The sequence below is a fragment of the Mandrillus leucophaeus genome, unplaced genomic scaffold (assembly GCF_000951045.1).
Source record: "Mandrillus leucophaeus isolate KB7577 unplaced genomic scaffold, Mleu.le_1.0 Scaffold1054, whole genome shotgun sequence".
Classification (NCBI taxonomy): Eukaryota; Metazoa; Chordata; class Mammalia; order Primates; family Cercopithecidae; genus Mandrillus; species Mandrillus leucophaeus.
Genome location: NW_012098699.1, coordinates 744,709 through 756,049, shown reverse-complemented (window position 1 = coordinate 756,049; position 11,341 = coordinate 744,709). Strand labels below are relative to the sequence as shown.

The window sequence follows — 11,341 nt, the reverse complement described above, 5'->3', positions numbered from 1 at the left end:
TAGGTCATTCTGCCTTGGGCCTGCCTCAGTTGCCCCTGTATTCAGTTTTGTTACCAACGCATAAATCAGGCCTTCATTTCTTACCTAGATTCTTGAAGTATCCTCTTCATCTCTTTCAGTCCATCCTAGAAAATACTGCCATCGTAATCTTCCAGGGACGGCTGAACAATTCCCATTGCATAGTGAACAATGTCCCAGCTTTTAGCATCACCATCAATATTCATAGCTAGAGGAGACTTTCTTTTCCCGTAGAGTCAAATTTTTGAGAGAACATGAGGCATGTTGTATGTGAAAGTGGTTTTTAAGGGGGGCACAGACTCGTACTCTGAGGTCAAAGAAGGAAGATGGCGGGGTGTCTCTAGAAGTGACCCTGGGTGATCCTGTCTATGCCCATCATGTCTTTCTAGGTGTATCTTCCACCTTTCCCCTGGCCTAGTGTTCTCTGGTCTGGTCTCATTGTTGCCTAAAATTGATCCCTTTCTTACCTGGGTCTTTGCAGACTGCATTGCTTCTGCCTGGAATACTTTCACTCACATTCCTGTCTGTTGAAATCCTACCCATCTTTTGATATCCAGCCCAAATGCAAGGACCCCATGAATCTCCAGGGGAATGGATCATCCGGAAGCACTATCCTCTGTTACAACACTCTGCACATTTACTGTGCACAGCACCCAACATGTCTCGTATTTTATCTCCCCCACTGGACTGCTAGACTGGGAGCAGAAGTGGAAAATCGGAGGCCTTAAGCCTGGGTCCAGCCTTTGAATGTGTTTTGTTAATTTGCACATTATTCCCCAACCAAATTTAATTTATTAAAAAAAATAACCTGTGTTAAACACACAGAAAATTTGAAAATATGATATAATAATGTATATTTGGGACATCACTGAGAATGAACAGGTTTGCTGCTAACACCTCGCCACCCACTTTTTAAGATACAAAATATTACATGTACAGTTTGAACACTAGCCCACACATCCCTCTTAAAGCTGGTCTTCACACTGCTATTTCAAATTTAGAGTTAGTAACTAATATTTAGAAATCAAAAGATTTCACATAAGAATTGGCCTCCCACCACTTTCCTGCCAGTTCTCAGCAGGCCACTGTGGGTTCCACACCCCACCCAGGCCCTCAGAGCCTGCCTGTCTGGTCGGTGGCTGAATCTTGCACCTGAGCTCCTCATCTGCCCTCTGTACACGCTTCCCAGCAGTTGAGGGGGCTCTTCATGCCCTTTGTCCTCCTCCAAACCACTGCCCTGGCTGTGCCCCCTGCCTGGACCCAAGAATTCAAGGCCTCATTCAAGCCCCACGGGCTCCTGCAGCTTTTCCCAGTGACTTCAGCTCAGATCCATTCTCTGTACTTATACACACCTAGCTCTTAAGCCGGTGGCTGAGCACTTGCCCGTGCTTTCATTTATTCCTTTGCCAGGTACCTTGCAGAGCCACCCAGGTGAAGAAAACGGACCCAAAAGTGCCCGCTGGGTCTGGTTTCCTTGTTCTTCCCTCTGAGATTTTGCTGCTCCCGTGTGATGCATCACGTGAGGTGCGGTGGGGCTTGGTGCAGGATCTCTGCCTGCCTGGCACCTGTAGCTGTAAGAAGGGATGGCACATATTGTTGGCTACAACACAACAGGGCCTCTATGCTTGTTCAGTTGAGAATGCTAGCCATCCGATTCCCTCGTCTCTCTTCGACCACTCCTTGCTGCCCGATGGATATATGTCCTTTCCCTTTCCTTCCCTGTGAAAATTGCCCCGGTGGTTCATAGGTGTAGGGTTTCACCAGGCTGAAAAACAAGGAGGAAGGGCTCTTGCCCCAGATTCTACCACCCTCCTTTCCCTCCCGTACAATTTTGCATTAACATATGGATGGTGTGCATGCCTTTCAAGAGCTGGACAGATGCTGGCTCTTGGCATTTTGTGCAGAGGACGGGGAAGGAGGCGTGCTGCATTTTTCACTTTACCCCATTGCCTGGGGCCACTCCGCCCTGATGCTAGTGCTGATCATCGGTTCCTCCGGGTTTTGAAAGTGGTGGAAACCTGTTCATCTGGGCCAGAATGTTTTTCTCTTTTCCCGCCGGAACGAACACTGATACTATATCCTTTGTGATAATCAAATTCAACTGATTAATGATGTGTAAACTTCCTGTGTAGGAAAGAAGCCATCTTGATCCTGGGTGTGACTGTCATCATTGCTGTCACACCCAGGTGTAGAGGGAGACAGCTTCCCCTCCACACACTCTGACCCCACAGCAACCTCCTCACCTGCTTCAGTTCTACTCTGTCCCTGATGTCCCTGAGACTGGATTGTGTTTGTTGTTTGTTTGTTTGTTTTTTACTGTTGCTTCTTTGGTTGGTTATTGACTATGTCATCGTTGAAGTCCCCAAACTTGTACTGATTTGTCTCCACTTCTCAGGCATGTTGAGAAGAATAAGAGGGCCAGTGACTAAAAGGGAGATGGAGGGAAGGAAAGTGGCTAAGGAGGTGGAAGAATAAAGGAAGAAAGGATGTGATTCAAAGGAGAGAAGGATAAAGAAAGAGGAAGAGGCAGTTAAATCTGGGGATGTGGGATAGTACACTTCTACTTTTTGAGCTGAAGAGGAGGTATATTTTGAAGAAGTTCACACATGTTCCCTTTACTTGCCCAGGAACCCATGGTGTGGCTTCATTGTGTGATTTGAAAGGGTGAAATGCAAGATTATTAATGACCAGAATGGCCAACACATTTATAGCCAGGTGTGTCCTAGAGACCTTCAAGGAAATTGGCACTAAAGCTGGTGGGGGCTGGATGCATTTTTGCTTGCTCTCCCTTGCTCAAGGCCATTTGGTAAGGCATGCAAGCCCTTCCAGATGCCCCTCAGGGAATTTCCCGAATTCTAGGGAATCCTCTGCATGGGACTGTGCAAGAAGGAGGTAACCCAAGTAAGCTAGGGCTCTCCCAAGGATTGGCACCCCATGCTCCAGTACTCTGCCGTACCACTGACAAGGCCAGTTCAGGCTGTTTGATTTGGTGGAAACGTAGGGACTTTCTTGGCCAATTTCCTGATAGCAGGCCTAGCCACTAATCAGTTGACTGTGAAGAAATTTCCTCACCAATAAAATGGAAATAGCCACCCCGCCTCGGGTTTCTGATGAGTATTAAATGAGGTAATGTATGTCATATGTAGCTCATGTTGTACATGCCTGAAATAAGGTAGAGCTTATTCAGCTTTCAACCACCCTTCCTGACCCTCCCACTACTCTGCTCACCCCCCAACCCCGGTTTCATGCTACTCTTCTAAGTTGGAGATGGTGATACCTGGAAATGAAAGGGAAAGGAGGAAAGTATGTATTAACAGAAACCATACCTCCCTCCAGGTTAAGCATTAAAACATTTATTGCTTGTTTCATTGAACTGTGTGAAGAAACAGGAGAGTTAAAAGAAAAGAAATCCTTTCTCATTTAGGAGGAGAAATGGAGTTCTAGTAGTTAAAAGAGACTCTCAAGATAAAAGAGACCACAAATGTTCAGAATCAGCCATTGAGATTTGGAAAAAGCAAATCACATTGTCTGTCCTCTGGCGTATGATTAGGACAGAAAGCTTCTGGTTGGGCCAGTGACTGTGCAGATTTTGATGACATGAAGAAGACAATAAGTTGGGCATTGTGAGAAAGGGAGGCAGCAGGACCTGGGCTTGTGCCCTTGTCACCTTCTGTATGAAGCCAGGAGGGTGGAGCTTGATGACATCTCCTAACAACACCCACATGCACATCTCTGTCATCCTTAAATCACTGAGTCTTGGACTTCAGGGTCTCCTTGTGCCGGTCCACAAGGGAACCAACCCACTCCACGGTTTTCTGCTTGGCTTCCTCCCAGCTGTAGAGCGGCTCATATGCCAGATCTTGCTGAGCCTTCTTGTAAGAAGGTGAACACACTATTTGACGATGTCACTGTGTGACGATTGAAGGGCGGTCAATAGGTGTAAATTGGCCTGAGCAGGAGACTCACTATTTCCAGCAGGAAACCAATCCAGTACATCAGGGATAAAGGAAGGCTTCATCTGGAATCAAGGCAGAGGTCAAACTCTTTGCTCAGGGTGTAATTAAAGTTATCATAGCTTTGGTGAGATGTGTCATCTGAGATGCAGTAGAACTGCCCTCGGACACTTAGGGCCTTCTTGGGGTCCCGCAGGGCCCTCAAGGCCAGAATGTGGGCCCAGGCCACGTTGCCAAAATAGACTGGGTTGACTGTGGAGAACTTGCCAACACTTGACAGGATCCCATTGTTGCTCAGGGCCTCATTTATATTGGCAGTAAGAAATGGGCTTCCTTCTCCATAGATATACATGGGTCTTAAGACACAAGTGTAAAAGGTATCACCGTTTTTCAGAGTCCATCCATTAGCTGCCAGCACAGCCTTCTCAGCGAGCTTTTTGCTGTGTGGATATGGAGCAGACCATGTGTTTTCAGAGAGTCTTGTTCATGGGCATTCTCGATGATTTCCTTGTAAGAGTTGGGCCCCGCTACCTCTAGGGCACTGGGGTAGATGAAGACTGGTACACTAGCTTGGACACAGGCCTCCAACAGGAGCTGAGTACCTGCCCACAAAGAGCATACTGTCAGTGTCAGGAAATATCCCTAAGGGGGTCCAACCACATACACAGATCCATGTGCCCCACTCCTCACTCCCAAGTACAGTGGTTGTAACAGACTCGGGATACATTCTTCTGTGGCTCTGACTAACACTGGGCCACGCTACAACCACAGGAGAAACACAAGGATGAAAAGAAACTGACATGTGGGTTCTGGAGAGCAAGAATTTTTAGACTTTTGGGTTTCATGTATGTGTCTGTGTGTGTGTGTGTGTACCTTAATTTTGGAAAATGACCTCGGGTTATCACTTTTTGTTTTGTCACGTAGACATTGAATAATTGTGATTTTTCATCAATACCATTAAATACAGATCATTTAAAATCTAAAAATACTCTGAGTGTGTGGCTAATCCCACTTCTTAGGCACAAAAGGGTAGTGGAAGAATTCACATGATACACACACAAATACATAGTATGCAGGCAATATACACTCTTCAATATACATGAAATTGTTCATATTTTTCTCATTTTGTTGAGTACTAATAAAACTTTGTCACAAGGACCATCTCTGGACATTGAGCAAACCGTGGGTTGTGGGAACATGCTGGAGACCCACACTCTTTTCTTGATTGTGTGTTCCCTGGGAAAGAGGCTCCCAATTTAAAGTCTCTGTGCAATTTGAATTTCTGGACAGACAGTCTCAGGTTTTTAAAAATTAATCCAATGAGGGAGAAAATTTGGAGTTAGTTGGCCTTCAAGGGGGAATTGATCAACATTGTGAAGTATTTTCTAAGCCTGGGAGTGATAATGGTTTTCGGAAACAGATGTCTCTGTCTGTCTTTCCATCTAGAAGACATCTAACAGATGTCTTCCCCTGTCATTTCATATCCCCTGTTGTACAGAGCTGTGGAGAGCAGGAATTAAAATAAAAAACTGGTTACTCTTAGCATCCTCCTTTCACTGTAGAGGTATTTAGAGGTATGGGTAAGTAGCAACTGGAAAGGGTTTTTTTTTTGTTTTTTGTTTTTGTTTGTTTTTGTTTTTTGAGATGACACTGGTGACTCAAAAGCAATTAGTTGCTTTAGAAAAGGAGTTTGAGGCTGGGTGCGGTGGCTCGTGCCTGTAATCCCAGCACTTTGGGAGGCAGAGGTGGGTGGATCACCTGAGGTCAGGAATTCAAGACCAGCCTGGCCAACACGGTGAAACCCCATCTCTACTAAAAATACAAAAAATAAATAAATAAATAAAATAAAATTAGCTTGGTGCGGTGGTGGGCACCTGTAATCTCAGCTACATTGGGAAGCTGAGGCAGGAGAATTGCTTGAACCTCGGAAGTGAAGATTGCAGTGAGCTGAGATCATGCCACTGCACTCCAGCCTGGGTGACAAGAGTGAAACTCTGTCAAAAAAAAAAAAAAAAAAAAAAGAAAGAAAAGGAGTTTGAGTAGACTGAATGTGGAGGGCCAGGCCGGGGGTTGGGGTGCTGTAGTGCTGAAGAGACTCTGGAGATCAGAGAGTGAGAGTGCATTAGAAGATTCCTTAAGGAAATGTGTCTGACTTTAAAGTAGGTTGGAAAGTGACAATTCAGAAAGACCACCAAGCATTTAAGGGATGAGGATTGAATGAGGGTGCACTTTGGGCACCTGGCTGGAAACAGCTATGTCATAGCAGACCCTGTGGTGAGCTGAACAGATTGCATTCTGGTACACTGGGAAACTCTTATTGTTAAAAAAATATTGTGGGAAGGCATGTGCTAGATAATTCTGTCCTGACAGACCTCTGTGAACCAGCTTCGCTAGTTCTCTTGAGAGGACTTCTTCTTGGAGGTGAGCAGGAGGGCTCTGAATGTTCTCATCAGCCTGCACACAAGGTTCAAAATGATGACTATGGTGACACCTGGAAGGTCTGATTCTGGTCTGGGGAGCCAAGGGGTAACTGGATTTCAAGAGTCTGAAGTCAGAGATTAATTGACTTTTGACTGGGGCCACATTAGAAAGAGCTTCCACAGCCTTTGGAGTCACACAGGAGTGAGTTTAAAGTCAAACTCTCCTACTTACCTACTTACTCACCTGTGGGACTTTGGACAAGTTGCTTGTCTTTGCTCAGTCCTAGTTTTCTCATCTATGAAACTGAAAATAGCAGCCTTGAGCTCCCCCAGTTGGTAGTGATCAGCAAAGGCACTTGGCCCAGAGCACAGCAGGTGTTCAGTGGAGAGACTTCTCTTTCCTTCCTGCCCTTCTTTCTGATCCTCATTTCCCCACCTTGGTCCATCTCCTCCCCAGGCCACCGTACCGTTGACATTGACATTCATGATGGACTTTCTGTGAGGGACACCGGAGACATCAATGATACAGGAGGTGTGGATGACGACCAAGACGTCCTGGCAGGCTCTCTTCAGAAATGGCTCATCCAGAATGTCTCCTTCCAGCACTGTCAGCTTGGTCTTGTTCTGGAGCTCTGTGTGAACACAGGTCAGGTCGTAGGAATGATTTCTGGATCTGGTTGGGAAGTTTTCTGATAAAGGTGATGTTACACAGGTGTTCGAGGATGGTTAGAGTGGGGTGTTAGAGTGGAGGGTGTACATTCCACGGAAAGAAGAAGCAAAGAAAGACACAGAAATCAGCGTTGTAGCAGTTTACTAGGAAAGCAAACATCTATTTCTACCATGTCTCATTTCAGAAAAGTAATCTGAGAAATGACCTGTCAGGTGTGCCTAGAATATAAGCATTGCTAGAGTCATGAGAGACTCACCAAATTTCTTAAGGAGCCTAGGGTGATTGTGGAGAGTTGGGTATAAAAGGGAAAAACTGAATTCAATTTTGTAGGTAATGAGGAATCATATATGGAATCATGATTTTGGGTCTGCAGCATCATGTCAAAGAAAAATGCTTATTGATATATGGAATAAAAAGAGAAACAGGCCAGGTGTGGCAGCTCATGCCTATTTCTTTTTGCATTGCAAATATAAATAAGCAATTTTTGGAACTTTGGGAGGCCAAGGTGGGTGGATGCCTTGAGCCTGGAGGATGGAGACCAGCCTGGACAACCTGGTGAAACCCCGTCTCTACTAAAAGTACAAAAATTAGCCCTGTGTGGTGGTGGCATCTGTCTACACTCTTTGCTACTCAGGAGGCTGAGGCAGAAAGATGGATGAAGTATGGATGGAGCCCAAGAGGTGAAGGTGGCAGTGAGCTGAGATTGCACCTCTGCACTCCAGCCTGGGGGGTAGAGCAAGACCCTTTCTCAAAAAAAAAAAAAAAAAAAAAAAAAAGAAAGAAAGAAAGAAAGAAAAAGAGAGAGAGAAACAGAGGCAGAGTTGTGGTGTAGGAAGTTAACCTTGGCTTGAGGATATAAAATGGACAGATACAGGTGATATGAGAAAGCCAGGTGATCAAATGATTAATCAGAATGTCTGTGCCAATGTTTAGATGTGGGCTGGAACCAGAGTCCAGCAGTGGAAGCAGAGGAGGGGAGAGATACACCAGGTATGAATTTCAGACCTTACCTTGAAGGTCCTGGTACCTATTGGATCTGGGCTGAGAGGAAAAGAAGATAAAATCACCCCTATGGTTTCCTGCTTGGGCAATTGGGAGGAGAGTGGAGCCATTACTCAGGAATTGCAGATGGGCTTAAATGATGAATTTCATTGAGAAATTTTTATCAGTTATCATAAAAAGCAGATAGCAATGCGGAAAATGAGTTAGCCACTGATGAACTAACATCTCAGCTGTCTAGTGTCTAGCTAAGGGCAGTGGATATAACATCCATATCTTCAGGCTTCTCTGAAATCTCCAGGCAGTGACGCTGCCTGTAAAGTTGTCAGCTGGAATTAGCCCCAAAATGAACACCATGCTACATGGAGCTCAGATAAATACTCTACTCTCATTTGTGCTTTATAATCTGCATACGGCCCACAGCTTGCTTCTTTCCCTTTACAGCTATCTTGTAAGGTAGGTATTTTGAGTTCCACTTTATTGGTGAGGAAACCGAGGCTCGGATAAGTTAAAGGACAGATATAAGGTCAGGCTTCTAGTAAGGCTCAAACCTGCCCACCTCACCTCAAGCCTTGTACTCTGTACCCCAGGTGCAGGACCGGCTGTTTAGAATCAACTTTTCTGAGAAAGAGTAAGAATAAGCCAGTTTAACTGAAATTGGCAACAAAGGCCAAATAATTGTAAGAGTGAAATTCAGGTGAAAAACTCAAGGCTGGAGAAATTCCTTCCTGGGGTACAGGCGGGACCATTTACTCTCCTAATGCCTGTGCCTTGTTTTGTCTACTCCCAGCCCCTTCCTATAGTCAGGCACCTCCAACAAGGGCCTGCAGTGCGAGGAGCCAGGGAAGAGGCTGCTGGGAAGACGTGGTAACAGCCTGAGAGTGGAATTTTCTGTTTGTATTTCCCCCTCTTCTCCCTTCTCTGCTGCCTTCCTCTGCTTCTCCTTTGTTGCCGACTTTAGACAGACTGGCTCAAAGAAATTGCTATTTCAAAGCGGAAGAAGTCCAAAGCGGCGAGAAAAGCACTGTTTGCAAACAAGTTTGCAGGGATCAAGAGGCACCAGGAAAGGGGACTTTGTTGATGGAGCTATAGCTTCCTCCTTCTAGAAGCTGCTAGACTACTGCTTAAGCACACAAATGCTGCACTAGACTGCGTGTGTTCAAATCCAGATTTACCATATTCTAACTGTGGAACCTTGAACAAGTTAATTAACCTCTCTCTGACTGTCTCCTCATCTGTAAGAAAGGAAGATGATAAAAAACCGATCTCATAGGGTGGTTATGAGGAGCAAATGAGTCGACACATGCAAAATCTTTAGCACAGTGCCTGACACAGAAAGAACACTGAATAGATTCTCTGTTTTTATCTTCATGCAGGCCCCCACTCATTCATTATACCTTCTGAATTTTCACCATAGGTGAACGGTTCCCTTAGGCTGAGCATTATTTTTTTTTCCGGTATCAGGTGTTAGAGCGCGAATATTGCTGAGATATAAAGATTACAAACATTTAATATTGGTCGTATGTTAATATTTGTTTATCAAAGACACCATTAAAACAGAAGGTGGAGAAAATGGGACTTTTGAAGAGGCCACTCTTCTCTGGGAGAGTGAAAGAAGAGATTGTTGGGTGTGGTCTCTGAGTGCTGTCAAGTGGGAGCTTTTCTGTGGGCAGGGGAGGACCCTCTGGGCAGCCAAGGCCCACATGTAGACACACAGTCCCCCCAATCCCCTGGGTTGGGGAGGTGGACAAGGAATTGGTTTGGGGCACACAGAGAGGCAAAGAGAGAGACTGAAGACCCACTTTGCCAAGCATCAACCCAATGGCCAAGTGATGGAGCCTCTGGAAGGAAGCTCTGGCCTGAGCGCTGCTATACATTGATCAGATGGCATTGGTGAGTAACTTTATGTTTCTAGACCTTGATGGGTTCATTGTCCAGTTAGATGTGACCCATTTTGTACCTTCCTCATGGAGTTTTTTTGCACAAGGAGTTGCTACAGCAAATTCTGCCATCAATTTCTTTGGGGTATTGAGCAACAGAGAGAAATGTTTTTTGTTGTTATTGTTGTTGTTTATTTTTTTAAAAGCCATTTATAAGAAATCTAAATGGGGCATGTCCGACCTCATACTGCCTCTTACTCTGTCTCTGCTTTGTACTGTGCACTTGAGCACATTCTCTGTCTCTCACCGATGGCCTCTCTCTCTCCTATTCTCTCTCTTTCTCATTCATTCACTGACTTTCTCATTCTCTCTGCTCCTCATTTTTTTCTCTCTCTTTCTGACACACACACACACACACCCCCCACACACAAACACTTACTTACACACTCATCTTTACCTTCGTTCCCTTTTATTTTCCCTTCACTAAAAATCCTAAGGAGGCTTCCAAACAAAACAAAGTCCAGCGCAGTCTAGAGAGGCAGGACCCATTGGTGAGGTCTTTAGGGTAGTGGTGTCCTTTGTGAATGTTGCAAAGCAATCGCCAAGACAAAAAGCTTCAGACATAAAACAGTTATAGACAAGAAAGAGAACAGATGTGGGATTTTCTTAATAGAAGAAAAGAGGCCTGGAGGCTGAGGTGGCTGCCTCTCAAGTTCTGGGTCAGGGCCAGAATCCAGTCTCTGGACCCCCCATTCAGTATATTTCACACTATGACGTTTTATACTCTTTAATGTTTCCTTTTTAATGACTTTGGATGTGGGATTGGCTTAGATTTGGCTACAACTTTCCATAACTTGCTAGACAAGGTCCACCTCCCCACACAACAGGATTTAAGCTGGAGCCACACAACTATGTCTCAAGTTTACTTACTAGAAAATTCCTCCCTCAGTCCTGGTCTGAAGGCCTTGTCCAAGGCCCTGATCTCCTTCAGCTCTGTCTTTTCCACCAACAGGCAGATGATCCTCTGACCCAGAAACCCTCCTGCTCCTGTCACAAGGCAGCTCCAGCCTGTCATGGCCAATCCAAGGTAGCAGGAAACACTCGCCAGGAAACAGAAGATGCTAGGGAGAAGATATTACTCTATGGTGACCCTAGAGAGGGCTAAAAAGGGAGATCAGATATTTATACACTCACACAGATGCCTTTTTACTTCCACCCAATTTTTTTTTGCAAAAATTCCATATCCCACCGTTGCTAGAAGTAGCTGCAAGAAAATGAAAAAGCTCTAACCATTAGTTAGATTATTAATAGCTGAAGAGAGTAGTCAGGGTGCTGGTCACCTCATCCTTTGAGGCAAGCCTGGAGCTTTGTGCACTGTGGCTTCTGGCTCAGTCGTTATCA

General features: G+C 45.1%; 1 pseudogene across 1 annotated transcript; it reads right to left on the bottom strand.

The window, feature by feature from the left end:
• Positions 1 to 3,349: 3,349 nt before the first annotated feature.
• LOC105541286 lies at positions 3,350 to 11,015 on the bottom strand (annotated as a pseudogene). The gene is made up of 3 exons (XR_001006323.1): positions 10,871 to 11,015; positions 6,859 to 7,023; positions 3,350 to 4,573 (listed from the first exon to the last, which is right to left on the bottom strand). The product of XR_001006323.1 is annotated as a 3 beta-hydroxysteroid dehydrogenase/Delta 5-->4-isomerase type 1-like (transcript).
• Positions 11,016 to 11,341: the final 326 nt, after the last annotated feature.